This window comes from Dendrobates tinctorius, unplaced genomic scaffold (genome assembly GCF_039654945.1).
Source record: "Dendrobates tinctorius isolate UK_male_01 unplaced genomic scaffold, ASM3965494v1 ptg000157l, whole genome shotgun sequence".
Classification (NCBI taxonomy): Eukaryota; Metazoa; Chordata; class Amphibia; order Anura; family Dendrobatidae; genus Dendrobates; species Dendrobates tinctorius.
In genome coordinates, this window is record NW_027361824.1 from 9734721 (window position 1) to 9755696 (window position 20976).

Sequence of the window (20976 nt, forward strand, 5' to 3'; positions counted from 1 at the left end):
ACCATTAGAGGGCAGGGAGGAGTGTGAGCAAAGGACAGCAGCTTAGGGCTTAGGAAACCGTTGGTCATGGGGGGCGGAGTTACAGGGAACCGGGTTTGGTATAAATACTGAGGGAGGGTTCCATAAAGTTCCTTCCCCAGGGGGAAGGGGACCTGACGGACGGATGGACTAGGCAGAGAGAAGAAGGAAAGGTTTGCACAGTGTAGGTAGGTGTCAGTTATTAAAGTGGGAAACAGCTAGGAAAGTGTAGTGGAACCCGGAGTTACAGGGAACCGGGTTTGGTATAAATACTGAGGGAGGGTTCCAGAAGGCTCCAGTCCCCATGGGAAGCTCAAGTGATAGGAGAACTGCGACAGTTTGGGCACTCTGAGGAAAACCAAACCAGGGGGACTGAGGAGAGAGAACGTCAGGGGGGGTGGTCCTGACAGGAATACCGCAATATAGAAGAGACACAGAAGTTATTTAGGCGAGGCACAGAGGTTACGGATACCGTTTTAAGGAAGACGTTGCGACCATTGAAATTACTGTTGGTACGGGCCTAAGGCGGCCACAGTGACGGACCTGTCAAAAGCGTCAACAAGAGTGAAGGGACGGGACGTATATATACATCCCCGGCGAAAGTACGGTGTTCTGTGGAGTATTGTAACCGGAGAGCCTCGAAGGGAATTGCGGAGTGCTGTGAGGCTGTCAGGCAGACAGCGAGCGAATAAACTTGGACCTGTTGTACCCGAAAACGGCCTCTACTTGTCTCTGTTCGTCTCTGCGCGGTATGATGAGGGACCACCCCCCCCCAGCTCGGCCCGCACCTCTACATTTGGCGTAGTCGGCAGGATCGCCGCCGCTAATACCCCATCTTCTGCGGCAGGCCTGCCTCAAATAATGGAAAGGAACTCGGACTGTGCTGCTTGGAATAAAGACACCTGTGGATTACAAATAACTGACCTGTGGAATATGGATTGGAAGCTCTGTGACAGATCTGTGTGGTCAGCAGAGGATCCGGGGCGGTACCAGGTACTGTGCAGTATGGCGGTGTTGCTTCAGCGCAGAGGAGAGGTCCAGGTGTTTGCAGCTGTTCAGAATGGACTGGGACCCCCTCCAACGTACCCCAAAGGGAAGCAGTCTGTGCCCAGAGACCGATGCTTCCATGTATTGGACCCTGACAGGTGGGTGGAGAGGCCTGCCGACGTCCCACCCCACAAAGGGAGTGACAACAAGGAAAAGCTGGGCTGTGGCTTCTTGGCGCCATTTGATTGCTGCCCACTGGTCGGTATGAGACGCTGCGGGTATCGGGCCATCGGCCGCCTGGAGTGGCAATGACGGCGAGAGAATGAACTGTGCCAGAAAACGCCATCCTCGGGTCCCTGGGCAAGAAGCGGAGCTGGTGTGGAGCCCGTGCGGAGCCAGAAGGAGCAGCCGCCATTGATACCGGCGGAGAACTTCCCCATGGAGCTCCTGAGCCTGGAGGCTAGGCCCGCTGAACACCGAGTTGGAGAGCGGAGACTGCGGGAGGAGCCGAGTGGTGACGTGACGGAGGCCATGGCGCCGGGGAAGGTGAGAGTTCCCCCGGCTCTGCCGGCGGCTTCACAAGCGGCCCCTATCATTCTGCCACAGCGCGCAGTCTCCAGCATACCGGAAGGTCTGGCTGCAGAGGGCCCTATGGTATACGCGGAGTTGAGTGAGGCCCCTGGCCCCGTCCCTGAGCCATCCCGCCCGGAGTCACCAGGGCGGAGCTCGTTTGCAGAAGACGCGGCTGCGCTCCCTCGGCTGGAAAAAGCTCCATCACCAGAACCGGCCGTCACTCCGGCTCTGCTGGAAGTTTTGGATGCGGCCTACCCTGCGGCCGCGGTTATGCCAGCGTTAGAACCGGCTGCGGCCTGTTTGACAGGCCCTGTGGACCAGCCCTCCGGAAACACGGCTGCTCCCATCTGCCACCCGGCCCCAGCGGCTGCTGGGCAGCAGAAACCATCGGCCGCCTCTGCCCCACGCCCTTTCTCAGCAAGGTCCCGCCCACTGGACTCTGGGACTGGCGCAACACCCTCCATATGGGTTGCGGAGGTGATAAAACAGAAGAAGATCCGGGAGCGGGAGGTATGGAGCCTGCTTCACTCAAAGGGGGAGGCTGGCATGGTGGTGGAAAGATCCCGGGGACGGCTGGTGTACACCAGCATGGACGGTTTTATTCATGACCAGTCTGGCCAAAAAGTGTATGTGAATGTAGCCTCCATACGTCACGGCCGGGCCCTGAAAGAAGGGGACTCCGTCTCCTACTATAAAGAATACTGCCCCCGCGGATATTATGCGGTGGCAGTACTGGCGGAGCCTGAGGAAAGCGAACCCCCGTGAAAAGGACTTGTATGGATACTCTTGGTTTCCCCAGGAGTTCCACGGCTGTGGGGCCCTTACTACTGACCACCAGAAGGTGGATTGAACTGTCAGGAGTTCGTTGCACCGTTGTGCAGGTCATAAGGACAGTTCGCGGTCAGATTTAAAAAAAAAAAAATGTTTATCTGTGGTTTCTATTTTTGTTTTTCTATGTTCCTTTTACAGGATAGTCTACGTTTACTTGTTAGCCTGACAGAGCGGGGAAACGTAGAAGAGAGAGAGGGTCCATGTCCAATGAAGGGGGGGAAGAAGATATGTGGTGTTTTGTTACAATCTGTTGGTTTTAAAGCATTAGTAAAAAGAAAAAAAATATAAAAATGGGGTACTTGTGGTATTGTAAAGTTGTTTTGTTATACAATAAGCACAAGTAAATGCAACAGGTCCGGGTAAGGGAAGGTCTGTGGGACCAAAGGAAAGTGTGAGATCCGGAAGGGGTCTATGAGTTGAGAAGGTCTGGGAGACCAAGACGCCGACCAAGACATGTAATTGAAAGAAAGGTAAAAGAGATGTAAGACGTGAGAGAGACAGCCGTCCTAGGTCAGGTCCCCAACACCATGGACACCCCTGAAGGAGGAAGGCGGGCGCTGGTAATGATCAGGTAGGTGTGAGACCTCGATCATGGCGTACCGAATAGTGGAAGGTGACAGTAGGGGAGAGTAGGGGAAGGTACACGCCATAGAGAGAATATGGGTGTACCTAGCCCAATTTGAAAGACGTTGTCATGTGGCATGCGCGCTGGTGAGTAGCAGTAGGCTGCTCAGAGCATGGTGCTCCCAGTATGGTTTGGCCCCCGCAGGAAGTGGGTTTGGCCCAACAGCTGGTCCGACAACAGAATGTAGGTGAAGCTTCAGAACGACGAAGGCAGGGATGACACGATTGTCGAGGACGACAATGGACAAAGGAAGGTGGAGTGTAGGGAAGGGGACCTGACGGACGGATGGACTAGGCAGAGAGAAGAAGGAAAGGTTTGCACAGTGTAGGTAGGTGTCAGTTATTAAAGTGGGAAACAGCTAGGAAAGTGTAGTGGACGTGCAATACCTGGGTTGACCATTAGAGGGCAGGGAGGAGTGTGAGCAAAGGACTTGATGGCAGCTTAGGGCTTAGGAAACCGTTGGTCATGGGGGCGGAGTTACAGGGAACCGGGTTTGGTATAAATACTGAGGGAGGGTTCCAGAAGGCTCCAGTCCCCATGGGAAGCTCAAGTGATAGGAGAACTGCGACAGTTTGGGCACTCTGAGGAAATCCAAACCAGGGGGACTGAGGAGAGAGAACGTCAGGGGGGGTGGTCCTGACAGGAATACCACAATATAGACGAGACACAGAAGTTATTTAGGCGAGGCACAGAGGTTACGGATACCGTTTTAAGGAAGACGTTGCGACCAGTGAAATTACTGTTGGTACGGGCCTAAGGCGGCCACAGTGACGGACCTGTCAAAAGCGTCAACAAGAGTGAAGGGACGGGACATATATATACGTCCCTGGTGAAAATACGGTGTTCTGTGGAGTATTGTAACCGGTGAGCCTCGAAGGGAATTGCGGAGTGCTGTGAGGCTGTCAGGCGGACAGCGAGCGAATAAACTTGGACCTGTTGTACCCGAAAACGGCCTCTACTTGTCTCTGTTCGTCTCTGCGCAGTATGATGAAGGACCACCCCCCAGCTCGGCCCACACCTCTTCAAATACACCAAAATGTCATCACGATAGATAACAACAAAATGCCCTATAAGATCAGTAAACACTACATTAATGAAATTCTGAAATATGGCAAGAGCATTAGTAAGACCAAGCAGCATAACCAGGTTTTCAAAGAGTTCCTCAGATGTGAGGAATGCAGTTTTCCACTCATCCCCCTCCCGAACCCTTATCAGATTATAGGCTCCCCAGAGATCAAGTTTGGAGAACCATTTAGCCCCAGACAACTGATTACATAGATCTTGGATAAGGGGAAGAGGATACATGTTTTTCATGGCTATTTAGGTAAATTCTTGAAAGTCGAGGAAAGGACGTAGACTGACATCTTTTCTTTTTTAATGAAAAAGAATTCGGCAGCCACTGGAGAGACGGAAGGACGTATATGCTCCTTGCGGAGGCTTTCTGCAATATACTCCTTCATGACTAAATGCTCAGGACCAGACAAATTGAACAGACGGGCTTTAGACAACTTAGCCCCAGGAACCAATTCAATGACACAATCAAAGGGTCTATGTGGGGGTAAAACCTTGGCCTCGCTTTCAGAGAGCAGATTTTCAAAGTACTTCAGGTACTCCGGAATACCCTCCAGACCGACAGACGACACAGACAGATCTGACAGGTTCAGATAAAAATGCAGATTTATAAAATTGATTTACACAGTTAGGCCCCCATTGAACAATTTCCCCGGTCTCCCAATTGATGACAGGGTTGTGACGTTGCAACCAAGGCATCCCAAACACCAACCCAGCAGGCAGATTTTCCAAGACAAAACAACTTATTTTTTCAACATGAACAGAGCCCACCTTGAGTGAAAAAACCTCCCCACACATAGAGAATCCCTTCTTTGTTGAGGGGAGAAGAGTCAATAGCCACCACTTTAATTGGAGTCTTAAACCTGAAGGTCCCTATCTTGCATTGAGAAAGCAAACGAGAGTTGACCAAGTTGATGAATGAACCGCAGTCAACCAATGCTGTAGAAAAAGAATGACAACCATCCACCAGCAGTTCCACTTGCAGCAAAACTTTAGAGAATGAGGAAAAGTGTACCTGAGGGTCTGGGTAATCTCCTCGGCAACTACCCAGACCTAGTCGTTTCCCGACACCTTGGTCGACAAAGGGCAGGAGGGACAGTCCTTCTTCCAGTGTCCAGACTGCGCGCAAAAAAAGCACAGCTGCTTCTTGTGATGACATCTCCTCTTTCTCCTTGAGGGTGACAGCGCCCACCTCCATGGCCTCAGATGTGGACGCAGCTTCAGTCCCACTGGGGAACAACAGGGTTTCTAATTGCATTCCTCCTCTCACCCGCAACCTATGGTCCATACGGACACCATGGGTCATGGCGTCCTCCAAAGAATCTTGTGGAGAGTGAAGGCAGGGCCAAGGCATCTTTCAGGCGTTCAGACAGGCCCCTGCAGAACAAGCCCTGAAGGGAGGCATCGTCCCAGGAAACCTCAGCGGTCCAGCGTCTAAACTCAGTACTGAACCACTCGGCCGAGTGCTTCTTCTGACAAACACTCATCACCATGTCCTCGGCCAGATGCACAAAATCGGGGTCATTGTAGATATGCCCAAGGGCTTAAAAAATGCATCCACCGATATTCTCTCAGGGGCTGTGGAAGGGAGAGAAAAAGCCCAACCTGCGGAGCTCCTCTTAGTAGAGATATTATGACCCCCACCCTCTGACTTTCATCCCCAGTAGAGCGGGGTCTTAAAGAAAAAAAAGCTTACAGCCCTCCTTGAAGGCTCTAAACTTCACTTTGTCCCCAGAAAAGGTATCCGGCAATTTAACCGGAGGTTCAGGAGGAATTAGAGTAACATCTCTAGCCCCTGCCCCCTGAACCCCCGATGACAAAGCTCCTTGAACCGCATCAGATACCTGCTGCTGAGTCTGAGCAAGAGCTTGTTACTCCATAGTCAATTTCTGCATCATCTGAGTCAGGTGCTTCACCTGCTCTGAAAGGGTGTGCATTGGCTCCATTCTACACCAAGCGCCAGGAGACTGAGTTGGCCAGTTATAATATCAGGAACACCATGACTGATAAAGCTCACTCAGTACACGTGTCCCGGTATGTCCCAGATGAGCGGGGCTGGGCAGCACACAGGAAGCTTACCAGACAGTGGAACAAATGATGAATCAGCCGAAATTTATCCGGCTCCTTCTTAGGCACAATCCCCAGAGGGGAAACTACCAAATCCTCAAAAGGAGGATCAGTAAAGGGGCCCACCATGCGACCCAAAGCAACTTCTTTGCTTAATTTCTCTGAAACAACATCTCCATACAACACCGCTGACTGTAGATTCTTAAGAACTCACGATATGGCAAAAGGAGGGGCCCGGCTTACAAGACCTTCCTTAAAACCTGAAAACAGAAAGTCCGCTTTGCCCCTGTCTGGATATCTATTTAGATAAGGGACCATCTTTTCCAGCTTCATTGGTGTCTCCCCCATGGGTATTACTACCTCCCACTTTGGGCTTGCCTTTCTTGAAACACTTGGCGGCCCCATGTGATACCGCAAGTTCTTAAGGACTCGCGGTATGGCAAAAGGAGGGGCCCGGATTACAAAACCTTCCTTAAAACCTGAAAACAGAAAGTCCGCTTTGCCCCTGTCTGGATATCTATTAATATAAGGGACCATCTTTTCCAACTTCATTGGTGTCTCCCCCTTGGGTATTACCACCTCCCACTTTGGGCTTGCCTTTCTTGAAACTCTTGACAGCCCCATGTGATGAGCCGCTGCAATGCGAGCAGAGGTGCTTAAATTTGCAGTTGGCTCTGAACTTATACTGCCCATCGTTAAATTGCCAGCATAGGCCCAATTTGTGTCCCCGTGACTGTCCGGCCTGACCCCCCAACCCTGATGAGCTGGGCTGATTATTGACCTGGCTGGTGCTTCCAGACCCCCATGAAAGGAGTGACCCAGCTTATTTTGTCCCAACCAGAGACCTATATCTTTTTGATCCCACCGACTCGCAGGCCGTATGGCCTTCCTCTGATGAAACAGCTCATCGTACCTGAGCCACGCCTGCCCCCCATAAATCCTATGAGCCTCACTGATAGAGTCCATGTAACAAAATAATGCAGAGCAATTCTCAGGCACATTCTCCCCTATGACGCTTGACAAAATGGCAAACAATTGAAGCCAATTGACAAACGTCGGACGGATAAAACACCACCTCCGCTTCTCTTCCTCCTCCTTCTTACTGTCATCCTTTTTGCCCTTATCTAAATTAAATTTCTCTAAAGGAAGCAGGAAAAAAAATCTCGACATATTCATCTTTCCAAATCCTTTCCCTGACCTCATTTTTAAGATGCGCCCCTAATGGACCTTCAAAACACACGTACACCTCCCATGTGCCCTATCATCCAAATGAACTCTACACTCCAATTCTTTCTCTGTCGACACCGACACGGGATCAGCAAGCCTACCCGATGCCTCTACAGGTCTGCTTGGCCAAATGTACCCACTAACCTGTGGACCCACCCACGCCGCTAGATGTCCCAGTGCCGCCACCCCACGTTCCAACCGTGTGAGCAAATCCCGCACATTAAACAGTACATCCCTAACACCCACACTAAATCCCCCGAAACCCCCACCCCATCATTAGCGCTAACTTCTCCAACCTGACTGCCACTCAAAACAGGAGAAGACAAAAACTGAGGACACATATCAGACATAGAGACCTACTCACCAGGCTGCGAGGGAGCTGGGGGTCCTCCAGATGGAAATCTTGGTTCCAGACGCCCCTCCATCACGCAGCCTCTGTATGCCCAATCCTCAGATGCCCGATGATGGAGTCCAGGCACCCCCAAGACTGACGGAGTCCCAGGGGGCTGATCCAAAGAAGGGAAAGGGGATCCCGACAGCTGGTCCACGCTGGCTTAATGTGCCTGCGCTGATGTCCCAGTCGCACACAGGCCCCCATCCGCAGCATACTGCCCAGAAGAGGCCGCCATAAAAGTTCCCCCAGGTGCAGGAGAGCACCCTGCCATTGAGGATGAAGGGGCCTGTCCGCCCTGCCTCGCGTGCATGCCGCCCGCTGTCACCTTGCCTGATGAGGTCCCGCTGACACTCCGTGCCAAAGAGGGAGGTCGTCCGGCTGGAGCATCGCTGCGGCGACCCCCCCGTACTGCTAGGCCTCCCTAGTTGCCCGACGTGCACTGGCTCAGCCGCTAAATCAGAACAAGGCAACAGCCTAGTCGCCACCTCAGGATCCCACCTGGCAGTTGGATTCCTCCCAGGCCAGGGCCTACTGGCATGTGATCTTACTGGTGCCCGGCCTGGAGGGTCCCTTGAGGGGCTCCTGTGCCTCTGCGAGGTCCGGGAAGCTGAGTCAGGAGAAAGCCTCACCCACCGGGGACGCCGCTCCCGCGGTGAAGATTCATCAGCCGGCCCTGTGCTCCCACCGATGATCCCGGCCACCTGTCTCTCAAGCCAGCCCTGGGGCTGTGACAACGCTGCAGCCCTCAAGCTATTCAAGGATCTGATCCATGCCCTACATGGTGAGTGGGGCTGACCAATGTTAACCCCAGAGAGTGGGAACTGAACGGGCCCCACCCCACAACCGTCCCTATATACGACCCCACTAGAATCCACCCCTTAATTAAATATCCCCCAACTCCTCCAAACCCCCGTCATGCCGGCCTCCGCCCACGCAGTGGGGAGGGGGCGGCTCCACTCCGGCCTTACCTTGAACCCAATAGAAAATGTTTGGAGGGAAATGAAACTCAATGTTTCCCAACGACAGCCCTGAAACCTAAAAGATCTGGAGAAGATCTGTATGGGGGAGGGGGCCAAAATCCCTGCTGTGTGTGTGTAAATGTGTGTATGCATGTGCTCTGTTTATATATGTAGTCATTTCTGTATGTTCTCTATGTATGCATACTGTATGTGTGTATGCATGTGTAAGGGGGAAGACCGGACCGCGGGTACCTGTATTAAACCGGGTCTGGAACTGTCAAGGTTGCATCCCATGTTGCCTGAAGGAAGGCAAAAAGGCCCGGACGTGGTTAAAAGCAAAAGCGTTCGCAGAGTTAGACAGTTTTCCACCGGCAGTGACAGTGGCAAGGTGTTTGCGCAGCATGCTCTGCAGGGACTGTAACAAAACGTGGCCAACCCAATGCCAGGCTGCCGCCAGAGCCCACCGCAGTAACGGAGACAGCCAGGAGCCCTGTTCAGCTGAGTACCACACGTGAGCCTAAGAGCCAGGGCAGGGTGCAGGACTGTTTACTGCTGCCCTCCTTGCCGGACATTGCCATGCCGCTCTACCAGGACTGTGACAGTTCTTCAGCCTTGTTTGCTTTGGCCGCATCCACTTAAGGACTAGGGGCTCAGAGGAAGGTATCGGAGACCTGCCACTGCCACCAGAAAACGGACCACCTTTGCCTGCAGGATCTCTCTGGACAAGCATCGCGCCCGCCGTTGTTGGCGCTACTGACTTCCCAGCATCAACTACAGCCTGAGACACCACTGATGTGATAAGTGTTTCAAAGAAATGCCGTTACCAAGTTCATTGTTCATTAACTCTGCATACTTCTTACAATTTCACTGTTTATTCCCTCAGTTAACTGTTTGTCTCTCTGCGACCAGTATCCCATTGTTAAATTAAAATTGCTCTGCCTCTCGTGCGTCACTGCATCCCGCAACCTGATTTCACATGTATTATGTGTGTATATATAGTGTGTATGTTTGTGTAGCATTCACATATATAAATACCGTCAGTGTCTATAAGCATTTAGTGGGGAAATAATATCGACAAACACCCAACAAATAAAGTGCTGCTCATTCATTCGTGTGATTGGATTGTTCATGCCAGAACAAAAGTCGTCATTCCTGACAGCACATCACCAGTGTCTTCAGGATATGTGCTGCTGATAACATGATATGAATGGATGTATTGGAGATCTTTCTGTCTCCATCTTTCTTCCTTAGTCGGTGTAAAGAGGCTGATAAATAAGCACCAGACGACTTTAATATAACCGATCGCGCTCATTTAACTGTCTGACTTTAACTCATGTAAAGGCAGCCAAAATGTTTCTGTATGATGAGGTAAAATGTATGCATTTGGGGGGGTCACACTTTTACCTTTTCGCCCAGGGCCCCACTTTGTGTACAATCGACCCTGCTCAAGGCTGTCATGAGGGCCCAGCATAATACCGCTCAGTTGGTGTTTGCTAGAGATCCCCAAAATTGGCAGGTCTGCCTCTGGATTTGCAGAAAAGAGCAGGTTCCGGTTGAGAAAATGCTTTTATGACCAGTTTGGATTTTGGAGTCTGGAAGGAGTATCCTTGTAGGGTTACACATACCTCCATGTCATGGCAATGGTACCCTGACTGCTGCTAGGTACCGATATGAAACCTTCAGAGCCATAGGCAGACATTATGCTGGTGCAGTGGGCAGCGAGTTTCTCATGGTGCCTCAAGGCGAGAACATGCAGGCAGTATTTCAATGATGAAGTCACTGATGCCATTGAGTGGCCCCCAGACCTGAATAAGATTGAGAACCTCGGGTACATCATATATCATCGCATCCACTTTGAATAAGTAGCACCACATTTCCAGATCCAGGTCGGGGATCAAATCTCCCAAGACACTATTCGATTTCTCATCAGAAGCATGTCCAGATGTTGTCCGGAGCGCACACAGACATGTGGGGCCACAAACATTTTTGAGCCACATTGTGAGTTTACATGATCAAAGTCACAAAAACTGAATCCTCCCGTGATATCCATTTTTCACTTTGATTTTTTGGGGGGTGATTTAGAATCCAACTCTCCGTTAGTTGATCATTTTTGGTTTCCATTGACCATTCAAAGGTACAAATTTTTTAAAGTGAAGATTTTTTACTCTACAAGTTAAGGCAGTATAAATGATGTCTACAGAATAAGCAAAAGAAAGTTGTACAAATCTTGTGTAATGACCTCATTCCAACCATTACTTTTTTACCTTCTCTTAGAAATGTACACATTTTTAAAAAAAATTGGGGTCTTAATCAAAGCAGCACTTCAGGGAAACAAAGACTAAAACTAAACTTCTGTTTTTTTTTCTGTTCAAAATAAAGATGGAAACAAAGTCTCCGCTCAATAAGGAAAAGCTAGAGGTCACTCATAAACCCTATGGAACCAGTCGTGGCTGAGGTTGTCATTAGAGATGTTGGTTGTCTTGATCTCCACCACCTCTTTCCATTTTTGCAAAACAATTTATGAGCAGCAGAAAACATTTTTTTACCAATCGATTGATATCATGTTCTAAAGTTTGGTGGATAAACTCTTTTTACTGTAGTTCTAGAATTGCAGTAAATAAATGGAAACTAAGGCAAAGCAAATGACGGCAGCCATGTATCACCACGGTGCTAATTCGCGTACCGGTATGTACAATTTTAAGTACGGTATCAAGGGATACAAAGTGATGATGAGCAGAGGTCATGAAGAACAGCACCCGATGGGACAATAAGGAAAATATGAACTAATTATGCCAATTACTCAATGGTGCTGAGAAGATATAAAGACAAGTGCTGATGAGCGGAGGTCGTGTGTTCCGATACACAGACTGACGGATAATCACTGACCTCTGAATCTCGTTTTTATTGTATCAGATTTCTTAAAGAGGTTGTCCTTTATCAGGGCTACTGGGAGAGCAATTCCTTTTAACTCCTCAAAGTAGAGTTATAACCTTCACTTACCACCATTTCTCATGATATTTTCTAAATTAATGTTATTTTTAATATTGTGTCTAAGTAAGAAGTTTTCATCATTTGGAGAAGGATCAGATTATTTTCTTCTCTTTCCCAACAGTGTGCATGCAACAATTTATTATCGATTACCACCATAAAAAGTCACAGAAAGTACCACGGCTCCGTCTTGCTCTACCGAACAGAACAAAGGACAATTGTAAAACTTCTATGTATTGGTCATAATAACAAGGACAAGTCTACATTTTTTTTGATTCCTAGAGACATGAAATGTTCTGGAGAAGGATGTTATCAGTACCAAGGATGGCAAGAAGAACAACCATCAATTTTGGAACAAATCAAGCCAGACATGCCACTCACAATAAGTAAAACCAAGCTATGACTTGCCTACTCTGGACACATAATACATAGTAACATAGTTAGCAAGGCTGAAAAAAGCCATTAATCCATCCAGTTCAGCCTATATTCTGTCAGAATAAATCCCCAGATCTACGTCCTTCTAAAGAACCTAAAATAACTGTAAGATACAATATTGTTGCTCTCCAGGAAGACATCCAGGCCTCTCTTGAACCCTTCGACTGAGTTCGAGATCACCACCTCCTCAGGCAGGGAATTCCAGATTCTCACTGCCCTAACAGTAAAGAATCCTCTTCTATGTTGGTTTAAAAACCTTTTCTCCTCCAGGCGCAGAGAATGCCCCCTTGTGACCGTCACCTTCCTTGGTATAAACAGATCCTCGGAGAGATATTTGTATTGTCTTATATACTTATACATGGTTATTGGATCGCCCCTCAGTCGTCTTTTTTCTAGACTAAATAATCCTAATTTTGCTAATCTCTCTGGGTATTGTAGTTCCCCCATCCCCTTTATTAATTTTGTTGCCCTCCTTTGTACCCGCTCAAGTTCCATTATTTCCTTCCTGAGCACCGGTGCCCAAAACTGTACACAGTACTCCATGTGCGGTCTAACCAGAGATTTGTACAGAGGCAGTATAATGCTCTCATCATGTGTATCCAGACCTCTTTTAATGCACCCCATGATCCTGTTTGCCTTGGCAGCAGCTGCCTGGTACTGGCTGCTCCAGGTAAGTTTATCATTAACTAGGATCCCCAAGTCCTTCTCCATGTCAGATTTACCCCGTGGTTTCCCGTTCAGTGTGTAATGGTGATATTGATTCCTTCTTCCCATGTGTATCACCTTACATTTATCATGGTTATACCCCATCTGCCACCTTTCGGCCCAAGTTTACAATCTTATGATCCAGGCTGTCCGCATGGACCGTAGGCTGCGGGCAAGAGGGGTCATGCTGCAGGAGACCCCTTTATTCTCCTATCTGAGAGACTCTGCATCTAGTCCTGAGCCCATGGAGGTTGGTGCCACGTCATTGGAGGAAAAAGAGAGGAGACACCGAAGAAACAACCAATTGTGCTTTTACTGTGGATCCGCTGGACATTGGAGAAGGAACTGTCCTTCTTGCCCTTCTTCAGTGAAGCCGTCAGGAAAACGACTGAGTCTGGGTAACAATCGAGGAGGTTGCCCAGACTCCCAGGTACCCTTTTACTCACTTACTAAAATTCTGCTTCCGGTGGAACTGGAACTTACAGGCGGTCCGGTTGGGACTACCGCCTTTGTTGACTGTGGTTCTTCTATTAATCTGATCGATGCCAAAGTTGTGACTTTTCATAAGATAGGGACAGTCAGGTTAAAAAATCCTGTTAAAATCGTGGCAATTGATTCTTCTCCTATCACCCAGGAGGTAATTTGTTTCATGACTGATACCTTTTCTCTGAAAGTGGGTTCCACTCACGTGGAAAAATTAAGATGTTTTGTCATAAATAATCTGCCGGCTGGACTGATACTGGGTATGCCTTGGCTTCAACGTCACAATCCTACTATTGACTGGGTCACAGGGGAGATCATTCAGTGGGGTTGTATGGCTAACGGTCTATGTTGTAACTTGACAACCCTTGTCACCCCAGTAAAATCTGTGTCAGTGTCGTCTGTCGATCTGGAAGGTATTCCGGAGTGCCTGAAAGATTTTGAAGACGTATTTTCTGAAAGTGAGGCTGAGGCGCTACCACCACATAGACCCTTTGATTGTGCCATTAATCTAGTCCCTGGAGCCAAGTTACCCAAGGCTCGCCTGTTCAATTTATCCGGGCCCGAACGTCTAGCCATGAAGGAGTACATTACTGAGAGTCTCCGCAAAGGGCATATTAGGCCTTCTGTTTCACCTGTGGCAGCGGGCTTCTTTTTTGTTAAGAAAAAAGATGGTGGTTTGCGGCCATGCCTCGACTTTCGGGAATTAAAGAAAATTACTGTGAAAAATACATACCCTCTCCCCCTAATTCCTGATCTATGTAACCAACTCACCGGGGCCAAGTGGTTCTCTAAACTGGATTTACGTGGGGCATATAACCTTATAAGAGTCCGTGAAGGGGACGAATGGAAAACAGCATTCCTGACGACTGAAGGGCTGTTCGAAAACTTGGTTATGCCCTTTGGTCTCACCAATGCTCCTGCTGTTTTTCAGAATTTTATTAATGTAATTTTCTCTGATTTAATCGGTCGTTTTGTGGTTATCTATTTGGATGACATTCTGGTGTACTCGGTGGACAGTCAATCTCACTTGCACCATTTGCGGATGGTTCTCATGAGACTGAGGGAGAATCATTTGTATGCCAAGCTGGAAAAATGCTCATTTTTCATGCAAGAAGTATCCTTTCTGGGGTTGATTGTGTCAGGGGAGGGGTTCCGCATGGATCCTAAGAAAGTCCAGGCTGTTACGGAGTGGGTGCAACCTCATGACTTGAAAGGGTTGCAACGATTTTTGGGCTTTGCGAACTTTTATAGGAAATTTATTAAGGGCTTCTCGCAGGTGGTAAAGCCACTAACAGACATCACTCTCAAGTGAGCTGATGTAAAAAATTGGTCTGTAGCTGCAAAAAACTCTTTCATGACATTAAAAAAGTGCTTTTCTTCAGCCCCTGTATTGGTACAACCCGACCCGTCAAGACCTTTTGTCGTGGAGGTTGACGCCTCGGAAGTGGGGGTGGGGGCAGTTTTGTCTCAGGGCCCTCCTACCCTTACTAACCTGAGGCCTTGCGCCTTCTTCTCTAAAAAATTTTCCTCTGCCGAGAGAAATTACGATGTCGGCAATAGAGAGTTGTTGGCGGTAAAGTTGGCTTTTGAAGAATGGAGGCATTTCTTGGAGGGGTCTGTTCATCCCATTACAGTCATCACTGATCACAAAAATTTGGCCTATATCGAGTCTGCCAAGAGATTGACCCCCAGACAGGCTCGGTGGGCACTTTTTTTTTCTCGATTTCAGTTTACCATCACATTCCGCCCGGGATCTAAAAACATCAAGGCTGATGCCTTATCCCGAAGCTTTGATTCGGTGTCCCCTTCAGAACCTCCCTCCTCCATTCTTCAGCCAGGAGTAGTGGTGGCCGAAATCTCATCTGAGTTACAGAGAGGGATTTTGGAGGCCCAGGCTCGGGCTCCAGGTGGTAAACCCCCAGGTAAATTGTTTGTACCGGAACGTTTCCGTCTCGGACTTATGCAGGAATTTCACAATTCGGTGTTGAGTGCTCATCCTGGGATTGCAGCTACCCGGGGGGCAATTGCGAGGGATTTCTGGTGGCCCTCTATGGTAACAGATATTAAAAAGTTTGTGACTGCATGTGGGGTGTGCGCTCGTTCCAAAAGTTCTCAGGTCCGGCCGGCCGGGGAATTGGTGCCTTTGCCAATTCTGGATAGACCATGGACACATTTGTCCATGGATTTTATCACAAATCTTCCTCCTTCCAGGGGCAACTCGGTGATATGGGTGGTGGTGGATAGGTTTTCAAAACAAGCTCACTTTGTACCTCTCCCCGCGTTACCATCTGCTGAAACCCTGGCCCGCTTATTTATGCAGCATATAATTAGGTTACATGGAGTGCCTATGAATGTGGTGTCAGACAGAGGGGTACAGTTTGTTGCCAGGTTCTGGAGAGCTTTTTGCAAAAAGCTGGGGATTTCGTTGTCCTTCTCCTCTGCCTACCACCCAGAGTCTAAAGGACAGACGGAGCGCACGAACCAATCGTTGGAGCAGATTCTGAGATGCTTGGCCTCTTCCAGGCAGGAGGACTGGTGTGAGGTATTGCCCATGGCAGAGTTTGCATTCAACAGTCGTGTGAGTCAGTCTACTGGGAAGTCTCCTTTTCAGGTCAACTATGGGTTTAACCCACATTTTGGAGAGTTTTCCTGTATGGATTCAGGTTGTCCTGGTGCTGAGGATGTGACACAACGTCTTAGAATTCTTTGGAGGGAGGTTCAGAGGAATATTTCCAAGGCCCAGGAAAACTATAAGCGGTTTGCTGACAGGAGGAGGGGGCCAGGTCCAGCATTTGCAGTAGGGGAGAAGGTGTGGCTATCCACCCGCAATATCAAGCTTAAGATACCTTCTATAAAGCTGGGCCCCAAGTTTATTGGCCCATACAAAGTTGTGGAGGTTGTTAACCCAGTAGCCTACCGACTGCAGCTGCCCACCTCCTTTAAAATTTCTAATGTCTTCCACAGGTCCCTGTTAAAGCCTGTGGGGACAGTGAGAGAGGATCCCTCATCAAATGCTCCGCCAGTGCTGGTAGAGGGGCAGCTGGAGTATGAAGTAGGGCGCATTGTTGACTCCCGGTGGGTGCGCCGGAGACTCCAGTATCTGATACCCTGGAAGGGGTACTCTCTGGAGGATCGGTCATGGGTTCCGGCCAGTTCGGTGCATGCCGATCGTCTGGTGCGGGCTTTCCACGCCAGATACCCAGACAAGCCTGGGGGTCCAGTGGCCCCCCATTAAGAGGGGGGTACTGTCATGGTTTGAACAGGGTTCTTGCCCTGCACTCACAGGGATAAGTGTTCGTGGCCTCTTTCTGGATCTGGGAGGGGTATTTATACTCACTCTTTACCAAGGTTCTCTGTCAGCTATACTGTTGTTCTGGTCTGTCTGACCCCTGGTGTGCGTGTATTCTGCATTGCTTGTTTGCTTCCCGTGAATGACCCGGCCTGTTGCCTCACTCTGTACTCCGTCTCTCGCTTTGGTACTATTGTCTTCTCCGGTTCTGACCTCCTGGCATGGCTATCGTTACTCCGATATAGTTTGTCCCTATTGTACCGTCTATTGCCCGTTCTGGTTTTCTGACCTATTGCTACGTCCTGACTATCCTGTCTGTCTAAACCCTGTGGTACTGTATTTCTATCTTGTTCTTTGACCCTGGCTTCGTCTGGTTTCTGTCTCTGTCTATGCCCCTTGGTAACATTGTCCCGTAGTTACCTTTCTAGGAGTTTCCCTGCAGCTCCTAGATCTGTGGAGCTTAGGCCACGCCCCCAGCAGTCATGTGCTTCAGGTCCTGATACTCTGAAGCACGCATCGTCACCGCTGCTGCCCTGCTCCACAGGTATCTTTGAGTACTGTCTTTGTACTCAGGACACCCGCACTGGCTCAGTGAGCAAGTGCAGTGCGGTGTTCCTGACACCAGCATTCTCATTTTGTGTACCATCCTCTTGTGTGGCACGGTATCAAATGCTTTGGAAAAATCAAGATATACCGCGTCCAATGACTCACCTTGGTCCAGTCTATAGCTTACCTCTTCATAAAACTGATTAGATTGGTGTGACAGGAGCGATTCCTCATAAACCCATGCTGATATGGCGTTACACACTTATTCTTATTGAGTTATTCCCACAAGGTATAAACCGCTTACAGCGCCTATTTAGGATGTTCTTAAACATTTCCCATTTATTATCTGTATTCTTATGTCTGAGGACATTGTCCCAGTCACCAGATTAAGGGCATCTCTCAGCTGGTCAGACTTTGCCTTCCTAAAGTTCAGTGTTTTTGTGACTCCCTGACAAGTCCCCCTAGCGAAAGACAAGTGACACTGTACAATATTGTGGTTGCTATTTCCTAGATGTCCAACAACCTGCAGATTTGTTATTCTGTCAGGTCTGTTAGATAGTATTAGGTCTAAAAGTGCTGCTCCTCTGGTTGGATTCTGCACCAATTGTGAAAGATAATTTTTCTTGGTTATTAGCAGAAACCTGTGGCCTTTATAGGTTTCGCAGGTCTCTGTTTCCCAGTTAATATCCGGTTAGTTAAAGTCCCCCATAACAAGGACCTCATTATGGGTTGCAGCTTCATCTATCTGCCTTAGTAGTAGACTTTCCATGATTTCTGTAGTATTTGGGGGCGGTGTAACAGACCCCAATGAGAATTTTGTTACTATTTTTCCCTCCATGTATTTCGACCATATGGACTCGACATCCTCATTCCCTTCGCTAATATCCTCCCTTATAGTGGACTTTATACAAGACTTTACATAAAGACAAACCCCTCCTCCTCTCCGCTTTTTACGATTCTTTCTAAACAGACTGTAACCCTGTAAGGTAACTGCCCAGTCATAGCTTTCATCTAACCATGTCTCGATTATTCCCACTATGTCATAGCTACCTGTAGATATTTCTGCTTCTAGTTCTTCCATCTTGTTTGTCAGGCTTCTGGCATTTGCGAGCATGCAGGTTAGAGAATTTTGTTTTGTTCCAATCTCCTCCTTGTGGATTGTTTTAGAAATGTTCTTACCTTCCTTCAGAGTATGTTGTCTTGGGTCTTCTTTGCGCACCTCATATCCTTCATCAGTATATTTTGTGGCTTCATGTTCGTGTCTAATGCTTTTCTTCCCATCCCCTCTTCTTCTAATTTAACGCTCTCCTGATGAGTGTCGCGAGTCTTCTGGCGAATGTGTGTTTCCCAGGTTTGTTGAGGTGTAGTCCATCTTACCGTGGTCCAGGAATCTGAATCCTTGTCTGCACCATTGTCTAAGCCAGTTGTTCGCATCAAGGATCCTGTTCCCATGCCCGACTACTGGAAGGATAGAAGAAAAAATGACCTGTGCTTCCAGTTCCTTTACTTTCTTTCCCAACTCTTCCAAGTCCTTGCAGATTGTCTGTAGGTTGTTCCTTGCCATGTCATTGGTGCCAACATGTATCAGAAGAAATGGGTGGACGTCCTTGGAACGGATAAGCTGTGGTATCCTATCGGTCACATCCTTGATCTTCGCACCTCGGAGGCAGCATACTTATCTTGCGGTTATATCCGGTCTGCAGATGGCTGCTTCTGTGCCTCTCAGTAGTGAGTCTCCCACCACTACCACGCTTCTTCGCTGTACTTTTTGTTGTCACTTCTGGCTGTTGCTGTGTGCCCTTTTCTTCTTTACTTGTGGGTAGTGCCTCATCCTTAGGTGTGCCATCTTCGTCCTCCACAAGGCCTTGGTATCGGTTTTTCAGTTGTGTGGTTGGTGATATCTCCATGGTCTTCTTGCTTCTTTTGGTCACATGCTTCCACTCGTCTGCTTTTGGAGGTTCTCTGACACTTTCTTCACCTTCAGTGACCAGTAGAGATGCTTCTGTTCTGTCTAGGAAGTCTTCATTTTCTTTGAGTTTCAAAGTAGCAATTCTTTCTTCCAAATCCCGCACCTTTTCTTCTAAAAGGGCCAATAGTCTACACTTCTGACAGGTGAAGTTGGATTCTTCTTCTGGTCGGTCCGTGAACATGTAGCACATGTTGCAGCTCACCATGTACAGTAGGTTGTCACATCTGCCATGTTGCTCCTAGATCCTGCTGACTTGCTGTGTGTCTTCCTTCTTGTGTAATCTACTGTGTTTTTCCTTCTTCTGTAATCTACTCAATCTGCCAAGCTTTCTTGCAATAATGTCCTAGAGGCAAAAATTCGGCGATGCTTTCCAAGCAGCTGGTCCCGGCTGTACTCAACGATCTTCTTACTGAGGGAGACTCTTCGATTTTCCCAGAATGCACCTGGAATAAGCAAATGATCTTCCTCAAGCTTCAATCCCTTTATATAAAAAATCGCTATAAATATGTGGGTGAGATATATAATGAGTGCTTTGTGTGTGTAATTTAGTTACATGTTTTTTAGCAAATAAATTCCTTTTGAAAAAAAAAAATTGCTGGGTAAATTACATAGAGCATTGCTCCATGTGAAAGCTCATGTTAAAATCCCATTGCAATCGAATAGTATTCATATGCAAATTGGATGTAAATCAGATGCTAGATGTTAAAAATCACTTATTACTGGCATGAAAATCGCTTGATCCACTTTTTTGGACTGAAATCGGACCGTTTTTTTTAAACTGTGATTGTTCTGAGCCTTTAAACCTATAAAAAAATGTAATAAAAAGTAATCCTGAGACCCTGTTCACATGTAGAGTAAATGCTGCGTTCTTTCTGCTGATTTCTGCACCAATCCTCTCTGATCATTACGTGTTTGCTGTATTTCTCTTATGCGTTTTCCTCTTTATTTGATGCAGCTTTTGGGCAGATATGAAGCTGCGTTTTTATTGCTTTATTACTAGTACAGAAAAGTTTTTGATACTGCACATAAATATGCAATGGCGGGATTTTCTTCATACCTTTTTTTTTCCAACGAAGCCTATAGAGAAAAAATGCTACAAAACTGCAGAGTTCAGCAGCGTCTTCAGACCACAGAGAGTGGAGATTTCATGGAATCACATCCACTTTGCTTTTTGAAATGAAGACCGTGTTCACATGGGTCATAAATGCTGTAGATTTTGTGCTGCTTTCTTTTTTATATAAATTCTGCTGCGTTTAACTGTCCAAGCAAAGTGGATGTGATTTCATGAAAACTGCGCCCGCTATTAGAACTCAACTAAAAAGATTTTACATAATTTAAAAGTTAGTATTTATCTCTACGCTTCTCTCTCCACCTGTTATACAGGTGTCCTTCCTTTCCCTTTTCTTTCCCTGCCTTTCCCATTCCTTTTCTTCCCCGTCTACCTGTTAAATGTTTTATATACACTGCTCAAAAAAAATGAAGGGAACACTTAAACAACAGAATATAACTCCAAGTAAATCAAACTTCTGTGAAATCAAACTGTCCACTTAGGAAGCAACACTGACTGACAATCAATGTCACATGCTGTTGTGCAAATGGAATGCACAACAGATGGAAATTATTAGCAATTATCAAGACACCCTCAATAAAGGAGTGGCACATCTCAGTACCAATGCTTTCTGGCTGATGTATTGGTCACTTTTGAATGTTGGTTGTGCTTTCACACTCGTGGTAGCATGAGACGGACTCTACAACCCACATAAGTGGCTCAGGTAGTGCAGCTCATCCAGGATGGCACATCAATGCGAG